Source organism: Pseudopodoces humilis, chromosome 8 (assembly GCF_049639895.1).
Source record: "Pseudopodoces humilis isolate 2021_Gansu_Grassland_sample_001 chromosome 8, ASM4963989v1, whole genome shotgun sequence".
Taxonomy (NCBI): domain Eukaryota; kingdom Metazoa; phylum Chordata; class Aves; order Passeriformes; family Paridae; genus Pseudopodoces; species Pseudopodoces humilis.
In genome coordinates this window covers 18,624,749-18,648,149 of record NC_142207.1, presented here as the reverse complement: position 1 = coordinate 18,648,149, position 23,401 = coordinate 18,624,749, and the positions used below count along the sequence as shown (strand labels likewise).

The following is a 23,401-nucleotide window of genomic DNA, read 5'->3' as shown; positions in this document are numbered from 1 at the left end:
ATGGTAAGTAGCCCATTTCCCTCTTCGAAATATGTTGCCTCGTGCTCCAAATTTTTTATCAGCTTTTACAATCTAAAAGTTACAGTGGTTGAAAGTCTTGCTGTCAACATGATTTCCACTATACAGGACCTCCGTCCCTCATCTGAATAAGCCTGGAGATCCAAGAGCAGCAACTTAGGCACATGGAAGTACCTTAGACCAATTTCTGCTTGTATGAAAAGATGTAAGTCTGGAAAGCCAAAATCTTCCAGGTTTCTCTTACCATGTACATCCTAGTGAATTGGGGAGCAGAGTCTGGCATCCATTCTAAACGTAACAACTCAAAGAACAATTACTGTCGTAGTATCTTAATCTCCTCTTTTCCTATGTGCTATTGAATCCTATTGTAAGTAACTGATTAGCAGAGAGCTGATGTTCCCTTCAGAGAATGTGTATCCATCAAACCGTGATGCCAGGAGTTCTGTCCAAAATGAACTTCGGAGCCAAAGGCACCTTTGAATACAAATATTTTTCTCCTTCTGGATTCCTCACATATTCTGATCAAACCTGCTGCTTTTACTGGGTCTTGCCATGTCATGAAGGACAAAGAGTACACAAAGTGACCCCAAAGCTTACGGTGCCTCTTTAACAGTGTGTACTCCAGCTGTCACATCTGCTAGACAGCAGTATTTAAATGACTGCAATGTTACTGCTGAGTCTTAGAGGAGTAATGACTTCTTTAAGTTGCTAATAGTTTAATACTCATGGTATTTTTTTACTTCTTTTGTAATGTCTGGTGCTTGACACACATAACAAACCTCCAGTGCTAATCTAAGTTACCACACTGCTCCTTCCTTTAGAGCTCTATTGCAAGGCAGGACCCAGATGTTTTTCTCTGGAGACTTACTGTTACTGTTAGGTCCTTACCTGGAATAATGTTTGAGATGTGTCTGTTATATCAAGCTCTCCTTAGTATTGACCTTCAGGATCAAAACTTCTCAATGCTAGGGTTAGTGTAATGCTGCTGCTGCCTTTCCTGTCATCTTCTCCCTCTTGGGTCCTGGCTGTGTATGTTTGTCTGAGAAAACTTTGTTCAAATGTCACCACATTGAGCGATGGCACAGTTCAGCCTGAGACAACGATTTCTGCACGTGGGATTGTGAGAAAATAAAATTGAGCAAATATATTAAATAGCTCTGTTCTCCAATCTGAATAAATAAACTTTTTTGATATGTGTGGATCACATCTAAACTGTCCAGCATTATTGCAGGAGTCAAAGCAAGCCAGCTACTTTACCCTACTTCACTTCTTTTAGTGCAGGTCATTTTATAAATAGTAGTATTATTGGTCAAGTTGTCAGCAAGATTAGACAAGCATTCAGTGAAGTTGTAGGTTACATATTACTGGGTTCAATCAAACTGTGTTTGGTAGTAGATGATTTATTTAAAATATTGTGACCTGGTATTCATGAAAACCACTAACATCTTCACCCCCAGACTCATGCATGACCTTGGAACTAATTTTATTTGATAAGAGATAGGCCCTGACTGTCCCAAAAATGTGTACGTTCAAAAATCTCAGCTCTTGTATTCCAGCATTTGCAATTGCTAAATCCTGTTCTGATTCCAGCCAATCAAAAAAGACATTCTCTGATTTTACTCTCAACTACCATAAAATGGCATATAGGAAAAATATGCTTCTGGAGATCATACGTCCTTGGCATATTATATGACTGATTTATATTCTATTTCTCCATCCTAGAAATGATTCTTTTACCCTGACAACCAAAAAAGAATATATGTATCTGTGTCTGTCTTACTTGATTCTCAATTTTGAGCTGCAATGATCTGATAAATCAGTTTTGTGCAACTGATGTTTTTATATTTTTTACTGGTATGCTTTAAGTATACACTTTGAATCTGATATACATCAGCTGTAAACATTTTCATTTTTTATTTTGTTGTTGCAGCACTCTAGTAATTTTAAGATTAAGGAATAATCTCTGCCGAAGTTATACCATATTTGGCACAACTGAAAACTGCAGTTAATGTAAGTTTCGAAGATTTCTTCCCCAAACCCCAAACTTTCCTACTAAGCAGGCAGGAAACTAGTATGGATTAAGCTGAAGAATTATACAGGAGACTGTAAATTTTGACCCAGCCACCTTCAAATCCCATCCTCTGTTGCTCTGTCACAGTGCTGACATTACTGATAAGCTCTGTGCAACATGCATTTCTTCCCAGTTCTTCAGTGAGCCACAGCATTGCAGTGGGAGCTTGAATGTCTCAGCAGGAGCAGCAAATGGAAATGGATGGAGTAGCTTACGACTTTTCCCAACAAAATCCTTGTACCTATGGGCCCTCCCGTGCCTTTGTGAGGGTATAGGAGCCACACATGCATACCCACTAGCCTGGGTAACAAACCCATTTGTTTGCCATCCTGATGTATGCCAGCAATCCTTGGGACAGCTGATGCCCAAGTTGCTTCTCTCATAAACCAACTTTGCCCAATCCATCAGCTGAGAAAAAACAAACTGTATAGGAGCATGTAAGCTTAAATATATACTATTATTAGTGACTACCAGGCTTGTTTTGTTTGACAGCTTTCTTCACCAAATTGCCAGGAATTTTTAAGAAGACCAGGCCCCATTATATTACTGTGCTAATGTACTTAAATTTTCATTAATAATCTGAAGCTAATGGTATGCTGGGCCAGCATCTTAATTTTACAAGATAAAGACTTGACTGTTCCAAAACACTGAAGTTATTCACTGGATATGGAATGAATCTAATTCTCTTAGATCAGAATTTACATGATATTAAATATATTCTGACAGCACAGTGATAAAGAACATGAAAAGAAAATAGTGTGCAGAGCTGTAGTGGCTGCATCCATCTTCATATTACTTTGGGGAAGATTTTTTTCCCACTTAAACTTTTACTTTAAAGAATGTCCCACAAAATGCAAGTAAAAGGAGAGGGGTTCAAATCTAACAGGTAGTGTTTGTTACTATGAACAAGCCTCTGATTGTCATCAGTCATAACAAGTAGTTTGGATCTATTATGAATCATCAGATAAGAATTCAGGCATATTATATTTAAAAAAACAGATGTTCAGTTCATAGCTGGAATAATATTGACATGGATCAAAAATTTTTTGTACAGTAAATCTCCACATAGTATAATAATGACTTATTAATATGAATAAAGTACCATGCTATGATCCCCAAAATGTACAGTGAGTTTAGCCAAGTGCCCTTACAAACAGCAAAGATGTCAGACATCAGTGTGAAATAGCATTGCCAAATTCCTGGATATCTTTTATCTTTGGCTGGTTTTTGACCATGGGCTATTATTGCACAGGCCAAGGACAGATAGTTGTGATTTGTGCTTCTTCACAGCTACCCACAGCTTTCTGAACTGGAAAATTGCTGACTGGACAGCATCCAGCAACCGCCCAGGGCTGTGCTAGAATGGCCAGAAACTTGGGAAGGTAATCATTAATCTGTGCCCGTGCTGTTTGGGCAGATATCAGGCTCGCTCATGACCTGCCCAGGGCATTGAAGAAGCAGGATTTCTGACAGAGGCTCAGTGTTGGAATTAGCTGGCAGGGCCTGTGCCAAGCACTGAGCTGTCAGCAAAGCACACAGTAAAGAATCTTGAATAGAGGTGAATATATGAACAAAAGAAGAGTTGGCAGAACCCATTGTTTAGGCCTGATAGTTTTGTCTCTTTGCCCTAGCTTCCTACACACAATATTTTTTAAACCCTTACTATGCTTTTGAATGTTTTTACTGTGCCTGTTGTCAGTGTTATAAAGGTTTCTTTTATGTATTGCTGTCCCTTTTGTTCATGTTCCAGCCTACAGTAGGGAACACCAAGTTTTCTTCCTAGTCTTTAGGCTAGAGAAAGCTGCAGATGCCTCAAATGCAGTGTTCTGAGCCCTCCTACTAAGTACACTGTTGTGCTTCTCTGTAGCATCCCATCACTTCAAGGGATTTAGGCCAAGTGCAAAGGCACAGTGAGCTGCAACTCAATTTCTTTTGAGGCTGGACCACTGTCACCTCTTGAACTTGTCCAGAAGCTTATATTACATCATTAAATATGTATGAGCTTGCAATACTCTGTTGTACCTGAGCAATTGATTAAATGGATTCCACAGAGAAAATCTGGAGATTCAGGCATTTTGGACTTCAAGCAATTGTATGTATACAGCAGTTGTTATTCCTTCTCTTACACATAAGATTTGAAAAAATCTTTTCACAAAATGAAGCTGACAAAAGGGAACACAGGATTTTTTTTTCTTGCATGTATTAAATTTCTTTTTTTAAGCAGTTGTATTAATAAAGGATCACTAGAGACCTAAGATCACTAGAGACTTAGAGACAGATCACTGTCCCTAAGTCTCTAGGTTTAGAAAGCTATTCATCTCATCTTATAAAACATTAAGCTTTACTTGTGATCTTTGATCACTGTATTTTAATAAAACAGCTCAACCCTTCTTTCTTCTATCCTCTGCTTCCCTGCTCCTGGAGTAGTTTTTCTGGTTCACATTTTCTTCTAGTATTACATTATTTATGTAAATAATTTCCATTGTCTAGATTCATGGAACTTTCCTTCCAGTTTAACTTCCCAGGAAATTACACTCTTTATTAAATAAGGACTAAGATCAGTTCATTCAACAATGTCCACAAGACAGAATATGTAAAAGTGCTGCCAAGCCATGACGTCTCCCTGATCTTCTCTCTCCAGGTTACCTTGTACCTTACAACCAAGTTGTGGTGTTGGATCTCTGCACATGTTGTTGCCTGCACACAGACCCTCACAGTAAGGACTAAGATCTCCCTGGAAAACCTGATGTAAAACCCGTATATGTTTGCTCGTGAAATAAATGTGAGTTCAAACTCAAGGAATGTCTTTACAGAATCCTCTAACAAATCTGGTTAGACTTAAATCAAATTTGATTAGATTAATTTTGAACTGTAATTTCTGATTCCTGTTTCTGACTTGTGAAAAGGTATATATGAACAAATCTGGCAGATTTTTTCTGTCCTGTCCATTCAGAAATTAGGTTTTACTTTCATGATTTATACATCGAGCATTATTGGCAATAGGATACATTTCTTTATCATACTTTAAAAATCCTCCTTACTGCACAAAGTTTGCTTTTCACAAATGTTATTTTAGCTTTCCTAGTTATTATGAGTAAATTTATGTTTAAAAATACCATTTGAGCTTCTACTGTTACATACATACCTTGTAAAAGTAGTAGAGTTATATGACATAAACGCAGTATAATATAATTGAAGTTAGGGTAGATTATCCTGTTGGAAGTACTCAGAAACCTGAGTTCAACATGCATGAAAAGATAAACACTTCTATTTTTAAAAATTCTCTTTCAGAACAAATACCACATTACATCACAGTTAAGACTTTTTGAGGTAAAGTCCATGAAAAATAATCTGCTTAAAACCAAACACAGTCCAAAACCTACAGGCATCAGTAAATACGTGTAAGAAAATGTACTTATACACACTATTCTGACAATGGCATGGGGTATTTTCAGACTCCTTTAACACATGAAAACCAGTAATTGGAAAATTTAATCATATAATTACATATATTTAATCACTTTATGTAACAGGATGACAGAACTTTACTAAAATGTTATTAGAGCTTTTAATTTTAAATTGCTTATTGAACAGACTAATTTTGACCTTTAGCCAAAGATAAAATTAGCCATAAAAGCAAAAGAATAAGATCTTCAGGTACTGCAATTTGTGATAGCTACTACAAGGTCAGCAGAGCTTTGAAAGTTTATCACTCCTGTCTACTCAATTAATTCAAGACATCTGTTTGGATTCTTGATGTGCCAAGAGACCTGGTTTAAATGAAGTAATAACTTTACAGAGATAATATTTTTTATTATTTTTCTAAGCACTGAAGTTACTCCTGAGTTTTGTATATAAACACATTATCTGTTGTTCTTAAATTCTGTCTACAGAATAAACCAATTATAAGCTAAATTTTTAATGTATTATATTTTCCATATCTCACTTCACTAAATAGAACATCCAGGAAACAGCAAATAATTTTTACTTTATAATTTTAAAGCATCCTATTGGAATGGCCAATACACAATTTTTTTTTCTTGAGATTTTCTGTTTGTTGCAGAAAAGCTCTCTCAGGACTTCATTTTTGTGAGGGTTCAATATCATTCGGTAGATGCAGCTAGTAAAGGTAAGAGTGCTGTGAAACACTAGATATTATTAGCCATAAGAAGTCATTATGTTGGTGATCCAGTCTGTTCAACATGCACATTAATCCTTTGGGATTTACAGCTCAGTAAGAGACCAGTCCCTTTTTGATCAGCAAATTCAAGAGGAAGTAACACACAAATACGAGAACGTGCTCTGTGTCTTCTCATTGGAGGTGCATCCAATTTGATTTAGTCTTCTGCCCAGAGAATGATTTACCATAACATGTTCTCTCTGTGCATCGTTTCGTAGTGACTTTTAGTCTTTGTGATGATACAAGTCCCTTTAAATACTATTTTTCTTCATTTATTCACCCTGTAGGCATAAAATAGCCACAGCACAATTTTTAGTAAATGATGTAAATTCCATGCCTAATTTATAGTATTAAAACCTGTTCCATTCCCTGTAATTTACAAACTCTACAGTTCAGACTAATTCCCAATGATGACCCTGGTTTTTGCAAACCCAGACATTCTTGCCTTTCAAAGTTTACAAGAAACAATTTCTTAGATAAAGCTGTATGTGGCATTTTGTTTATAAGTTTTCATAAACTGCAAATATCTGCATATTCCATTTGTCCAATTGTTCTTCAGGATTATAGTTCTTTAATCATATCTGTATTTCTAATGAGGCATGGTTCATTGAAAAGACTATAAACCATATTCAGTCTATGTAATTAGAGAGTTAATTCCATTTTTATATTTCCTACTTGATTGTTATTTTATGTATGGAAAATCTGACAAAATGGCTACCTGTAAATGCTTAGTTAGGGAGATGATACCTGCTTATACATTGTTCTTGCCCATGGTATCTCTATATTCAGTCCTATGAAGTCTTTAGTCAATACTAACTGAAATTAATCACTTTAAAAATGAATAGCTATGTCACACTGGAGACCATAATGAATTTCACAGTTAAGCACCATTTCTGTATTTCGAAGAAAGGTCATAACTGCATATTGTATTCTCAACTAGACTGCAATCTCATTTATATATAACAAATCTGAAAAGGTTATGACTTTACATTTGTTATGCTGTCATTACAACCTGTATATTCTTCCTCTAGGTCCCAAGCCTTATACATTCTCCTAATGGAGTCAGTATACATTTATTAGTTAGAAAATAATTTAAATTCCTATTGTGTTTGACAAGTAGCGTAAGCTGAAGGTGTTAACACCTCCCTGTCTTTTTCCTCTTGGTTACATTTATCTGTAGTGTACAAGGAGGACACACAGGCCTGCTGTTCACATTAAAGGAAAGCATTCCCAGACCTAGAAACCATCAACAGGAAATTCTGAGATGAGGGTGTACCTTCATGCTGCTACTCATTCATCACCTCTGTCATCTAGATAATATTCAAAGGTAAATTCAGATGTATTTCTAGTTCTGAACAGAACTTCTGTTATAGTTCAGATACAAGCTACACTTGTAATGTCCTCACCTTTCAAATTTCCTGCTCACAGAAAATTTACACTTTGTAATCCAGCTGAAATTCAATATTTGTGAGGCACCCTATCCTCACTGTAGTGTTGTGCCATCAGAGACTTCTTGTTGCAACCTTGAATGGCAAGATAGGCTGTCCTGTCCACATATGGACTTCAGCTACATCTTCCGTGTTACCTGCTTCTCTTAAGAGACGGACCTTGTAAACTGCTCCAGGATGCTTTCCATGTGTCTGAGTGAGTCCTGCATTACCATGCTCTGCGCAATTAGGATGGCTCTTTTCACATATACTATTTTTCACCCTGGTAATTCAAATACCTGCATACTGGCCAGTCAGACCTTAAGTAGATGTTCACTAAAATAAATGCTAGTTTCCAGTTCTTGATATTTTCTGCCCTGTTAATATCATGAAGTAATAAAAACACTTTCCTGCCTTGAACCACTGCTTAGTTTTCAGATTACTTTTCCTAAACCTCTTTTTTTACTTTAGCTCTTCATCATCAAACAGAGTCATATAAAACAGATAAATCAATGTCGATATATTTTAGTTGCATCTTATACTCCATGGTAAAGCTCTACCTTAGTAGAAAAAAAGGACTAAAACTACATTTTGAGGTCCTTACTATATTCACAGACTATTGTGAGGAGAGATTAAAACCTATTAAATTATTCAGTTGTGTGAAATATTTGCACAGCCCTACTAAATGTCTACAAGAATTATTTCTTGTTTTGTACTTAGCAATTTCACATAGTAGATATTAGAGTTGATGGACAGACAAGAAGAAAATCTGGAAAGCAAAATATCTTTTGAAAAATACAGGGAAATTAATTGTAGTCTTGTTTTGGTATTACTAAAACACAGACTAAGTTTCAGGGAGCATATATTTATTTTTTCCCTTATCCCTAGAAATACAAAAATTTTTTGTGGTATCCACAGGGATTTCAAGATGCTTAAAAATGACTGCTGCAGTAACTAGTCTGCAGGTAGCCTCCTGCATTTCCAGGAGATTAATGGAGACCTAAGTCCATCCTATCCTAGGCACATTGGTATTTAATTCTAGGCTGAGGAAAAGTGCCTATTTCCACCAAGGATTAAGACAGCTGAATACTCACCCCCGAGCTGGGTCTATTATGGATATTACACCCTTTCAAAAAACAGCTGATAAGCTTTCTATCAATTAATCCAATGATCACACTGGTTAAGGAGTTAGAAAAAAAATAGTCTAAACTTAGGATTTAGCTTCCTGCCTAATCTTGAGGAGGCGTAAAATTTCTATTTGACATCTGCCAGCACATCAGATTCCTACCAGGGCATGATAGTGTCAATATTCTGAAATGGACCTCTGGAAGCCAGTGGACTTCTAACAACAAAATATCAACTGAAGCCAGAAGTAGAGATTGGTTGAATCCCCCAAGCTTTAGGGTGTTTAGCATTCAAAGCTTCCTTCTGCAAAATACTCAAGCATTAAGGAATTTATTAGTAGACAGTAAGGCATAGAAACGTTTTAGATGTCAGCCTGGCAGGGACAGTGGTGAATCCAGCCCTTCCCTAACCCTGAGGCTGTGATTTGTACCCACCTGTGCACTTCAGTGCCATTGGGAGCGACTCCCTCCCACCTGCTCTCCAACAGCTCCTCTGGCATCAAAGAGCCACCGTGTATCAAACTGCCTTGGTGGTGCATATGCAAGCAGTGCACAACTGAGGATTACTTTGGTACTTAATTAATCCTGACATGCAGTTTACACGCACTGACCCTGTCAGGAAATTGTAGCCTGATTTGGTACCATTTTTGCTATCTCCTGTGAAGCATCTTTATACATGAAAATCCATCAAACTTTGATATTTTAAAGGAACATAAACATCTGGCTTTGGAATTGAGGCTGGTCTAAAGTAATACTCAAGGTGTAGAAATAAAGACTTTGAATAATTTCTCTTGAGAGATAAAAGTCCAGTAATTGCTAGTAAAAAGAAGCAGAGGAAAGCACATAGTTATAAAGACAGAGCCTAACAGGTAAATGTTTTCAGACTTTGATCTTTTTTTACAGCTAGCGCCATGGAGTTTTTCCATATGGGAAGTACATTGCAGTCTATTTTTTGGATAAAAGATGTGAAAAGTAAACTGGTGGTAGAGCTGCCAGTATTATTTCTGCCAGGTGAATCTTGAGACTGCAGGCTTTCTACAGTGATGTTTACTTGTTTTTTAACTCCACAGACAAAGCAAGGCTGTGCTAAATCAAATAAGGTATAGTTACATGAGAAATTAAGATGTATCAAGACACTCTGAAATACACATACTATTAAATGTAGATATTATCAGAAAATTACCACCTCACTATAAAAACCCTCTGTGAATTCTAAGCACAAGTTCTTATTTTACTGGCAAAGATTTTTTTAGCATTCTCTTTACTTTTAAATATCATATTTATTGCAAAACATGTAGTCACTGGGTTAATATAAGGGATTACAGTAATCAGTTATATTTAATGGCATGTTAGTTTTCTAACCAGCAGTTTATCATGAATTACTTCTTGAAAATGTAATTTAAATGAGTCATCTCTTTCTCTTACATCAAAAAGAAATTCAGACTAAATCCATTTTTTGCCTTCTAGATTTTCTACAATTATTTTTCTAGAATTATTTTCATGAAGAAAACCTCAGACCTCTACAACCCAATATAAAAAGATTTATCAATTAAATCTCTGTGTACATTATCTAATACTTGAGTGTTAGCAAAATGTCAAAAAAATAGTAGAGTTTTATGTCCTGTGTCTCTCCCAAGAATAATGACATGGAGAAATATTAAAAACTTTAGACTGGTCAGTATAAAGTTGCTTTGAACTGTTATTAACTCTTCTCCCTGAGGTTATTCTTTCCTCTGTGGCCTCATTGAACTGTTCTTTTCTAAAACATTCCAGTTTAATTCTTAATCTTTTGTATTTATTAAGTGAAACTGTGCCTCACTTATGATAGTAACAATTTTTTTTCAGAAAAACCAACTTAAAACTGGACATCTGGGCAACTACCAATATTTTAGTTTCATTTGGTATCTTTAAACCTGTGCATCCGAATTCTTAAATCTGTTTTCATTTTTCAAGCAACTAAATTCATACCATGCTACATAACTTATTACCTGGCTTCCTTGCTGCAGAACAAGCAATTTTTCAATTAGCAACCATCTTGTACCTTGCTAGCATATACGGTGCTGTATTAAGTCTGGATAGCCAATGCTGTCTTAGTTAAGAAACAGGAAAAAAGTCTTCACACCTACTAGATCCATCAGGGTTTTTTTACTGATTTCAAATTATTCTCTTTTAATTAAGTAACTTTGCATCCTGACATGAATTGTTATCTCATGTTCACTACATTGCTCTACTTTTTATACAGCATTTGACAAAATTAGTGTCAAATTAAGAAACTAAACAAAAGAAAAAAGGACCTTGAGAAACAAACAATGAAAACTGTGTACCTATGTAATCTTTCTATTCATTCATATGTTCCCTTAAGACATGTATGAAAAAAAAATCACATTTTTTCTGTTCAAAATGATGAAGTTATCCATGTAAGGAGGTTTCTAAAGAGTCAAGGGATGTACATAATGTTGCTTCTTTCTTACTTTAATAATCAAATAACTCCAAGGCACCTGAGCTCTTCATTTACTACTCTAAACTGTTGGTGTGTTGATTTAAAACATCGTTATTATCACCATCGTATTTTGAATCAATTGACAACCTCATTTTCAGGCAACTGAAATTTTAAAACAAATGCCAACAAAAAGATGAAAATCTTTCCTTCTTATTTGGATGTAAGAATGTCCATTTGTTCTCTCAGGGTTTTTATTTAATTTTCTACAGCTTGACCTCACATTGCTCTTTTTGTCACAAATTTATCTGCTCATATAGAAACTAGAAAGCAGACATTACCCCAAGGATTAATTTATATTTACTTAGTTTGCATGTAACAGAATATCTATGACTATTCAGTCACATCACTTATTATTTTTTAGTTCTTAAAAATGTCCTAATTTTTGGGGTGCCCAGGCACCCTCACAATGAAGTTCTTCCCTGTGTTCATGTGGAACTTCCTGTGCATCAGTTTCTGCCCACTGCCCCCTGTCCAGGATCCATCCTCCTGACAGCCTCCCTTCAGACATTTACTGACACTGACGAGGTCCCCTCTGAGTCCTGTGCAGGCTGAACAGGCCCAGCTCCCTCAGCCTTTCCTTGGGAGTGAGGTGCCCCAGACCCCTGCTCACCTTCGTAGCCCTTTGCTGGACCCGCTCCAGAACCCCCACGTCCCTCTGGTCCTGAGGAGCCCAGAACTGGACACAGCACTTCAGATGTGCCTCACCAGGGCAGAGCAGAGGGGCAGGATCACTGCTCTTCAACTGCTGGCAGTGCTCTTCCTAATGCACCTCAGGACACTCATGATCTCTTGGCCACTGCTGGCTCATGGACAGCTCATTGTCCACCAGGACCTCCAGGTCCTTCTCTGCAGAGCTGCTTGCCAGCAGGTCAGCCCCAAGCCTGTGCTGGTGCATGGGGTTATTCCTCCCCAGTGCAGGACCCTGTTACAATTTATAAACACAGAACTTCAGCTCTGCTTTAATAATTATAGAATAGCACATAGACCACTTCTGATCTTTTTATGGAATAAGTATCACTTACCCATCTCTCAGTCAAAACTGTTCAAATAAGGGTTATTACTTTTGACCTGGAAAGAAAGATCTAAAGCATTTTCTGGTAAGATCTTGAAGGATGAAAACAAAGAAAAAGAAGACTGAAAAAAAATGAAGGAGCCAAAATAGTAAATGTTCTTGCATAATGATATGAAGTCCACACTTTCACTGGACTCTCAGGAGATGATAACTAGTAAAGAAGAATCAGTAGAAATATAACTAACATAGATGACTGAGGAGCAAAGATGTGAAGAACTTCCCAATAAAGCACTCTAGGTAACTTTCTTGTAAATCATATTTTCAAAGTTCCAAAGTTGTGAGCACTTATTACCTTTGTCTATGTATGAGACACTTACATGGAGATTACATGTGGAAATAACACTGTTTAATTCAGCACAGAAAAAATCATCAGTCTGTTCAGTTGACATCCCTGACAAAAGACATTTAACTGATTACATATGCCATCTTGCCTAGAGTCTCCTAGTAGGAAATTACAAGAGAAGTAACAATCTCTTTGTCCTACAGTTTTTTGTGTGTGTATGAATCATAGCACAAATCTGAATAATACCACCAGCTGGTGCAAACGTACAGACAATGGCAAGGAGCACCACATTGTTCAGGTTTATGATTTAGAAGAAAGATTGATGCTGCTTTTCATTTTCTCTTTGTCCCCATTTTTCAGATATTTCACAGAATTATGTTCATAATTCCAAGATGTCAATGATTTATTTTAGCATCTTAAAAGGAGCACAGATATTGACAATATATTGAATATTAAAATTCCTTAAGCATTTCCTTATTTATATTCTTTAAATAGCTGTTTTACAAGTTCTGTGTTGTATGCTGGTCCTTCTATCTCTTGAGAGCATATTTACCTAAATAAGTTTATTCAGCTTGCCAACTATTTTAAAATTGACTAATTTCATCAACTCTTCATTAATCCATGTAACAATTTTCTCCTTGTATTTCTATCCCCCCTGCAATCCATTTAAAAGAGCTTTTATCCCTATACTGCCAACTGGGAAAACCTTTAATGGGTTGAAAGCTGTAGTAAGAGATTTCCCTGTTTTGTATCAATGCCTGCTGGAATGTTCTTTATTTGATGAGTACAAGGACAGACCTAAAGAAAAGCAACCTGAATATGTGGCACTAAATTTTCAGGGTTTACGACTGAATTTTGAAAAATCCAGAACCACTTATTAGGCTTGAATGGTGCTGCAGCTTTTGCTCTGAGAAATTTTGGCTGGATACAGAGGATTTAAAACAATAAAGGTCGGACATATATTCTCCAAATACTCTTAAGTAGGATACTGTAACTCAGTTATCTTCAAGAGTTACCACTGGGTTTCCTGGTGGTCTCTAGTCTAGCCTAGCCCAGTGCTGCAGCACCACAAAAATCAAATTGAAGAGTTTATTTGGGAGCAACTACCTGCATAAGGGAATTCAGCATTTTTTCTTAGTAAGTTGATTTGTTCTGCACAACCTTTGCTTTTTGTTAATTATTTTTACTTATTATTTTTACTTTTCCATGCCTTTCTCCATCACCCAGTTTTCTGCATCCTGAATAAATAATCTAAATGAATCGTAGAGTTAAAAAATTACGTGATAAACAACTACCTAAGGAGGGCATTTTTCTGCTTTCTAAATTATGGGGAATAACTACCTTGCAGCAGAATAATCTTGATTTTCTCTGCCTCTCCATGGAGGAATTTGATAGGTCAGAGTCAAACTCCAGCAGAGTCAAAACCATCTCTGCCCCAATAGCACCGGTTTGGCATCTGAATTCTTATCAGTCATCCTAAGAGCATCCTGCAGTTGTCTTATAGAGAACAAACTGTTAATACTAATGAAATACTAATTAAAAATAACTTCTGTTACACTTCAAGACAGAGGAAACACCCCTGTTGATGGCAGGTCAATGAAATTTTGTAAACCCTATTTTAAATGTTATCTTACCAGAAAAAAAGTCAATCTAACACCATTTACATATGACAAATGAGGGATGGCGGGGTTTTAGGCATAATTTTTGTATTTAACATGAAAAGTTATTATGGTAACAAACCTGCTATATACAATTTATTTGCACTGAAATCTTCATAGCCGAATGGTCAAATAACATAATTTCTTTCATAAAAAAATAAGTTTGTTGAACAATTTTTGCAAGGTATGGGTAGTAGTAAAAACTTATGACTAGATACACCATGTAAATTCCTCAGGACTCTAAATGAAAATTAAAACTGTGATAAGAAAATAACATTTTGACAAAAATACCTCCTTTATCCCCCTCATTTTGGAGCATTGACTATTCAAAAGCAGAAAAAAGCCATTTTCAGTAATTAAACTAGAATATATATTTTGTCTAATATGACCTACTCTTTGCAGTAAAAAAATCAATAATATTAAGAAGCACCATGGATCTCATTATTGATTATTTTATGTTTCTTTAATAGCTCTATGAAATGCAAGGTGAAATTTTTTCTTTAAATCCCATTCAACTTAGTCTGGTCATAGGATTCGCTCTTCATTTCATCTGAGACACATGGTGAGTATTTAACCTATACTGTAGAAGTTATAAATAGAGGCAAACAGGGATGCCTAGAGATTTACCCTCAATGCTATTAGAATACATTCTTATTAATGAATGGTAGCAGTTATGTTCTTTCTAGAGATAGGAGCCTTCATGTTTTATGTTCTGACCTAATTTAGCTGTATTCCATGAAATTAATCTTAGAAAGAAGAAACCATTTTTGTAAATTTGCTGCTCGTGTTAGAAATCTCAAGAGTTCTTATTAATAGAAAATTACATTCATGTGATCAAGAAAGCTTTTGTCATCCTGCAGAAGAAATATGCCTATGTGGAGTCATGAACTAAATTGAAATGATTTGGAAAAGCAGCTAAAACAAAAAAAGGCTCTCCTCTGATGATCTTATGAAAAAGAAAAAGGAATATCACTATGAAAACTGGTAATTCATGTGAATGGATAGTTGCAGTTAACAAGGAAGTCCAACTTGGCATTAAATGTATCCAGAGGTACCTGATCATTCCATGCATTTACTCTTCTATGAGACTCAAGACAAATCCTATGGTGACTTTTAAGGGAAAACATCTATAGTCTCCATTTAATAAGGGTCGCAGTCAAATGTCATATTTGATTAATCTTAATACTTCCAAAACTGGCATGGCCATTGAGTTTAATATCCCTTTTTAAATTATGAATTTGTAAATATTTCATTATTGCTTATGATTACTTAAAATAGCAAAAACCACCTCAGGGCTGCAGGGAGCACTAGCGATGGTTTGGGAGCTTGGGCTCCTGCCTGGCTCCAAGCTCACCTAAGGTCCTTGTGTAGCCAGGACATGAAGTTCTCACTGCTGCTTGCTCCTAAATACAAAAAGAATGGCCTATCTACTTCACACAAAATATGCAGCTGCTCTAACAGATGGTGACCTAGTAAAAAGGTTAGAAGGAAAAAATCCAAAATAATGATGTTGGTTGCAAAAGATACTACTCACATCAAGAGAACTGGAACTGCTTTGTAAAGACATTTTGAGTTCCTGAGTGATAATCAGAATTACCAGCAGAAGTCAAGGCAAATGGCTACTTAATGTTAAGTACAGCAAAATTTGTATCTCTGCATTTAAGAAATTTATTCTTAGGAAACATCAATGCTAGTCTTAGCCTCTAGACTGTGATGCAGTCAATTTACATTCATCTAACAAGGATGTCACTAAGTACAATTTTTCCTCCCTGAAAACAGGGAATAGTATCTGCAAGTGCCTTGTGATGCCAGAAAACACCAAAAATAGAATTAAGTTGACTTAATGAATTTTTGGCACTATCTATATGCTTAGTTTTTGTAAGGTCTTCTATTTCACATTCAGTGTGTCACCTAAGACAGTGTGCCAGGCTGGCACAAAGGAGTTAAAATTTTTTTTGAGACAAGATTCCAGCTGTTCAGATTTGCAACAGTTTCCCAGTGGTTATTCTCAGGTATTGTTTCCTGGCATAATTCCCATTTCTGTTTATGAACAGGACTTTTTTATTTTTTCAGAATGGGGCTTTTTCCTTTTAGCATGTTCTGAAGCTTATTTCAATGATGAGTGAGTAAGCTACTCCTTTCAGAGGAACTAAATACTTACTTTAGACAATAGCCATGAAGTCACTTGCTGAACATCTCTGTAAATAAGAATTGTCCATGTACTGTGTGCAGCCTCACCTTGGTATGGGTACCAAGAGCAGAGAAAAAAGAAATTGATATAGACCAGGCCAGCTCAGGTCCAGCAAGGTGATACCAGCTCTGGAGTCCTCCAGAAGGTGGCTTCTGGACAAGGCAAACAAGACAAAACTGATGTGGTAGAGTGCTGAACTGAAGCCATTTTTGGCTTGGCTGCCATGCCCCCCTGCTACTACCATCGTTCCACATGTTCGCACAGTGTCCACATTGAGCAATCCTGGGAGACAGACTAAAATTCTTCTCAGTCTGGGAAAGAGCACTTCTTCCAGTCTGTTTTTGTTATAGATAACGGAGTCTTGATTTTAATGCTTCAGAATTTTTTATTTATCTATACTGGAAACCCCATAAATGTTATTCTATTGTACAATGTTGAGCAAACTTGAATGTGCAAACCCTGCCAGTTCCAAAATGAGATCATTAGTGCACATAATAAACATCAAGAACTTTTCCCAAAAAGTTCCCATAAAATTAAGTTTAATAGTACAGACATTCATGACTTTCTTTGAGAAACAGATTTATCTTTGAAAATTATACTGTAATACTTATTGGCTCTGTGCTACTGAGAAGCACTTTAGACAAGTGTTCTCTACTATTCTTTCTTTAGATTGACATGGGCTTTACAGAAACATTTATTTTATATTGATATGAAACTCTGAAATGCCTTTTGATATTATACAACATTTAAGTTCCTAATGAATACTCATGTTTTAGCTTTTAAAAGCCTTTTTTTTCCTTCACCTGCATTAGAAGATTTGATATTTGTTTTATGTATGAAAAATACCTGGCTACACCATCCTCATACCTGTGTTTCTTAAAGACAGACTTGCAATTTCTATGTTTTGGTTTGTTTTGAGAGACAAGATGTTTGATCTTTAAATGAGGGTTGGCTGCAGGTTGCTGAAAGCTCTGTATGGGCACTATGGAAAAAATATGTTCCACATGCTTTAAAAAATTTATCACATTCCATATGCTTAGTTTAGATTCACATTCAATTTTTCATCTTTTCACTGTCATTCATTCTTCCTGCATTAAAGATCTGATGGTTTCATTCCTTATTCTTCCAACTTGATTTTTAAAATAGTCTGATAACTTTAGCCTCAATTGGAAACATATATTTCTTGTCTTGTGCACTAATTTTAATTTAACTTTTATCTCTTCATTCATGCCTTCCTCTTCAGAAAATGCAATCAAATATAAAAAAAAAAATTCTATCAATTACACATAATCTATTTTTATAGGCATTAATTAACAGTAGTAATTAACATGTAGCTATTCTAGCCTGTAAAAACTTTTTCATACTATTAAATGTCCAGGTGCTACAGAAGTCAATGTGGAAACTCACATTAATGAGCTAGGATTTCACTGTTGACTTGTTCTAAAAGAAAAATGCCAGGCTCTTGTACAGTGCAGTGTCCAAAGATCAATATGCCAAGCCTCTGGAAGAAAAACTCATTGCCATTTTATATGGAGCAAGGTTGAGACAATGCGTTTCATACAACAAACCGGATTTTGAACACTTTGTTTCAAAAGTGAGCTCAGTGTTTATGAACACTGAATTTTAGTGGTTCTAAATGCCTGCAGGCTGTCCTGACAAGTCTTGTCAAGTCCAGACTTAAGGTTTCATTGGTCTCTTTAGGTCAGAGACATTATGTAAAGCTGAGAAGAAATGAAACTAGACAGGGACCCTCTTAAAAATTACCTTGGAACATCTGCAGAAACTGCTAATAGCCTGCTAAGCTATTTTCTCAGCACAGATGCTTTGCCTTCTTCCCCAGCCATGGCTCCCCACCTGGATCTTCACCAGACCACCAAAGTAAATGGCAGTGGTCCTGTGCACCACCTACTTGAAATGTGATTGGAGAGAATTAGCATGGAATTAAGAAAATTAAATCTAGTTCTTGTAAGTTTCTTCAAAATACTTTCTCCCACAAGGATCAGTACTGTGTAGCCATGTAGAGAATATCTCAGTAAATTATGAGAGCGAATTTATAGCCTTAAAATATAAAAATATGCTTTTGTATTATTCTGATTTTACATAATTGAGCACAGCCTGTTCTGTCAGAAAAAAACAGCTGTCTGAAGTAACTTCTTGTTACATCTCCAATGGCACATATTTTTCTATCTAGTTACAGATAATTATATGCAATTACAACATTTTAGTAATCTTTGTGAAACAGCTAATTTAGTTGTCTCTCTTTTTTTGTCTCTTTTTTGTCTTTTAATTCTCTCCCTTCACATTCTGAAGAGTAATCTGAAATGCAGAATGGATAAGAGCAGGATTTCACAACTGTTTTTAATAATCTTAAATGTGAACCATTTACAAATCCCATCTTTATTGCTACAAATTTTGTCCAGGCATTAGAAGACTGTAGTGAGTACAACTCTCCTGGTACCTTGTAAAGAGTTTTCAAACTTTTCCATTAGAAAAAAATCCAACCAAACACAGTCAGTGCATGATCCAGCTAAATTGACTGTTCATTTTAAAACTCCAAAGAGCCAAAGGTCCCCTCTATCTCTTCTCAGGACTTTCCCTTCTGGACTGTCAATGGAGCAAGTCCTTGCCCCTAAGTTGCTGCATGTGCTGTATTGCACCAAAAAGAAGCCAGTGCCAAAACTGCAAGGTGACTGCAGATTTTCTGCCTGTCATGCACTTCAGTCTGTGCCCAGGTACTGATATCCTTCTACGCTGCAAGTGTGTGTGGTCTTTTAACAAGTAGGCATAACTGAGTGCAAAAAAATTGCTTCATACAAAAAAAAGAGAGTAATTTATTTTTAGGTTTTTATAATACCTTAATTAGACTAGCTAATTAATGCTTCTGGAGCATGTGAATTCTGCCTTTCTCAAGTAGGGGAAATTAGAGAACTGTAGATCTCTTTGAAAATCTTGGCCATTACTCAAATTACTTTAATTTGTATGAGATTTCTTCTTGAAACACAGAATTCCCCCCCTGCCCCCCCAAAACCTGCAGTGAGTTCCGTAAGGTAGGTACACAGAACCATACAAAAACAAACTAGCTTTGATTTTTCAGTTCTCAGCAACCAGAAAGAGAATCAAGGTTAAATGGAGATGCAATTATTGTATGGTTCTTATTATCAAGATATTTTACTAAAGCCAACCAGTTTTGTAATATTACATAACATTCTTGCACTTCCAAATAATGGGGTATGTATCATCTCTGAGTATTTAATTTTGGTAAAGGTTTGCTAATCTACAGACAGACACATGCAGGTTAGTTTTCACTAGAGCTGGTAAAACAAAACTTCTGGACACAGGCTATGGAAGCGACAAAAAAAACAGTTCTGGCACATTTCTGCAATTGTGTGTTTATATATTGAGTGAGAAAGGAAATAGTAAATAAGGAAGCTTGTTTCAAGTAGGGGCTGTATGAACAATTTTGTACATTTCCAGGATTTTAAAGGCAACAGCAATATAGAGACAAGAATAAATGTAGGGTTGTAGAAGGTTTCAGTCTGCTTCATCTGTTTCATCTGCTGACTGCCATTTGAAAAATGCAAATTTCTACTGTTTCAGTACCTGGGAGAGTGTTTTCTTGCTAACAGTAGACTTTTAAGTTTCAGTGCCAAAAAAGTTCAGTAGATTGTCAGCCTTTGCTACAAACACCATTCAAGCAAACCAACTTTCTATTTGTAGTTTAAATTACCCAGCAAACACAATGGAAAACAAAAACAAGCTAGTCTTGTGACATACCCAAAAAACTTCATAGGTAGACTTCATACACCTTTTAAAGGCATGATGAATGACTATCCTTGTATAACCAAGCACTTATAAGAAAACTTTCTGAAAGAAATTGTTTAGTAAAAAATGAAAATATTGCACAAGCCAGCTGTGAAGAGTTCAAAAGGGTTTCTGTGTGTATGCAAGCATAATGCCTTATTTTTCATACTGTCATATGCTATAAATTTAAGTGCTCAACATTGGACCAGCCAGGTGTCAAAAATTAGTACTGAACCCACCAGAAGAGATGTTTTCCATTTTTAAGCATCATCCTGGTCTGTGACAGAACTGTTTGGCTTTTTCACATATACTGATTCTACTAGCAGAGATAAAATATTATCTCTCTTTAAATAACTATCTTTAGACCAAATCTGTTCACTTCAAGTGAGTTCAGTATGATAAATATTTTGATTTCTAAAATAATAAGTGAAATAATCTAAACACTTAGTACTATTCAGTTATTTTTTGAGAATACTAGAATAAACCTCTGACAAAGGGTTTGCTTTATAATTTAAGCCTAATGTAAGCACAGCATGCAGTAGGTTTCTCTCTTTTCTCAATGGTACTTGACCTTTACTTCACTGAATGGGTATCTTAATCTGTTAGGCACTGTATGCTGTTTCCTATGGGAATTTGAGCTCTCAGTCAGACTTGATTGCTTTCCATTATGGTTTAAGGTGTTAGGAGACTCAACAAGACTGTTCCACTGTCAGAACACTGATGTAAAAAGAACTCAGGAGTGACTGGTCACTCTTTTGCAGTCTGCTGTATAATGTAGCTTTTCCTATGATCTGTGAATTATGTGATCAATCTGCATCACAAATTTGAATAACATTCCAGTTATTTTTTAATTCTGTTGTGTTTCTCCCTGCTGGCCAGTCTGTCCTGATCCCAGCATGAGACTCTCATAAAAAGGTCAGCATTGCTACGTGAGTCATCTGCCATTATGCAGAGAAAAATTTAACTGGTCAATCATCCACGTCAAAGGGAGTCCTTTTCATGATTTTAATAGACCTCTGTAAGGTTTTTAATTGAGAATAGGTTGCCTCCACGTTGTTCTCAGGAGTGAATTGTTAAAATCTTTAAAGGCTGAACTTCTCAAATCTCCTTTGACATGTATCTAGTTTTTTAATAAATTCATTTAGAATGTGCCTGCATAATTTGGTCATATGTTGGCACTGAGTCCTCCTCCTCTGCTTTATCACTAAAACAGTAACATTAAAAAACTGTATCACTGATCCAAAGTAATTTATCTCTGTGCCTTTTGTAGCCTTGCAATGAGTAGGCAATTTTGCTGCTTTAGTTGCAAAAAGCCACATTGTGGCCACATTCCAAAGAAGCCTTTGGAAATTCTTCTGAATTCCAAGTTCAGAAAATGTGTTTTAAACCTTGCATGTTGCATTTGAACCAAAGATAAATCAGTGAATAATAGAGAAAAACACTACTACTAGGATAGTTAAGTTTGCCATGGTTGTGGTTCCTTCTTTCAAGATCTTAGTGTTCACTTAAGATACCAGTTGTATGTTAATATGAAAGAAGCATTAAACTGACTGTAACAAAATTAAAATTACAAGTTACAAGAGTATTTTTTCTATACATCTTGACAGATATTTTAAAACAATAGCAGAGGACTACCACTGATTTGTCTGGATAAAAAGATTTCCATCACCCTTACAAAATTTTCTCATCTTCCATTATGATGCCAGTGAGCTGGCAAGATAAAGGTATAATTATGCAAACATGAGAAACCATACAGTAAGTTAAACAGTAGTTATCTTCATAACAAAAATGGATTCAAAATCTGTTTCCAGAAGCATATCACTCCTGGGGAAGGTTATATTTCCCTAATTACTCTCAACAGCTCCATCTCAGGATTCTCAGCACACAGAATAGTTTTTATTTGGAGAATACCTAAAAAGCCAGCTGCAACTCTACAAATGCTGCATATTGTCAGATTATATAAATTTAACTCTTAAAGTCCTGATGCCTAGAGAAATAAATGGGTTCTATGTCTTCAAAATCTCAGATGAGGATTTATTGATAGTCAATTCTTGTAAACCACTGTTGTGAGGTCTTTATGTTCTGTACCCTTCTGTGATTCCTTACAAGTTCCATACAGTACTGATGCAATTAGTCCAGCCCTGGAATGAGAAGGGAAAGGCACAAATGCACCAGCACAGAGCCTGCTCATGTCTGGCACTAATACAGCAGTGGCAGCATGAGGCAGACTCAGAGGTCCATGGTGCACACAGGGCATGCTTTTGGGGCCCCACTGCTCTCTCCAGCAGTGCACAAGTACAATGTCCTACCTCAGCCTGTGCTCAGCTTCTGATTTATTGAATTGCAGTTGTTTATTCTGCCCAACAAAATAATAAATTGTAGTTTTACGTTCTGGCAAATAAAGCCACTGAAAGAACTGAGTGGCCATTTCAATTTCTCCGACAAATGTGCTACAGGCTCCATCCTCAGCAGATACTACTATATTCTTGCTAAAGAAACAAAACATAGAAAGGACATAATAGGTTGTCAATGTTTGCATCTGTTCTAGCTAACAAAGCTACTATCCAGAAATGTACATCTACCATGAACAGTGTTAGGACCATAAACAGTGATTAATAAGAGTGTATGCAAGTATAAAACATTTGTATTGTGAAAGTCAGCCATACTGCTTATATGCCTGCAGGGCTCACTTTGGTTCACTTGAAATGTTCATTGTGAACTAGACATAAAAAGTTCAAGTTATTGATTATATTGATATAACAGGAAAGTTAAAAGCTTATTGTCGCATTTCTGGGATCGTTAGTAGTGTATATTTAAATAAGTGATAATGCTGACCCAGCTTGCAAATCTCGACTTTTGTCCTTTTCAAAAATAACCTCTTTTTACAGGCTACCTGCCCACTTCTTGGTTTCCTCCTTGGTCTCACTCCCATCTTCTCATCACATTTGCACAGCTCTTGCTTACAGAGTATGAGCAGTCTGCTTAGGAAATGAACCCCAACACCTCCAAATTCACTCTTCACCTCCGTGCTGAGTTATTAATTCTATTCTCTAGTCACTTGTTTTTCTTCAGTCTT

General features: G+C 36.2%; 1 protein-coding gene across 4 annotated transcripts in view; it reads right to left on the bottom strand.

The window, feature by feature from the left end:
- The window catches only part of B3GALT1 (beta-1,3-galactosyltransferase 1), a 175,142-nt gene that overhangs the window by 126,380 nt on the left and 25,361 nt on the right, over positions 1-23,401 (bottom strand). The gene's annotated exons all lie outside the window — the stretch shown is intronic.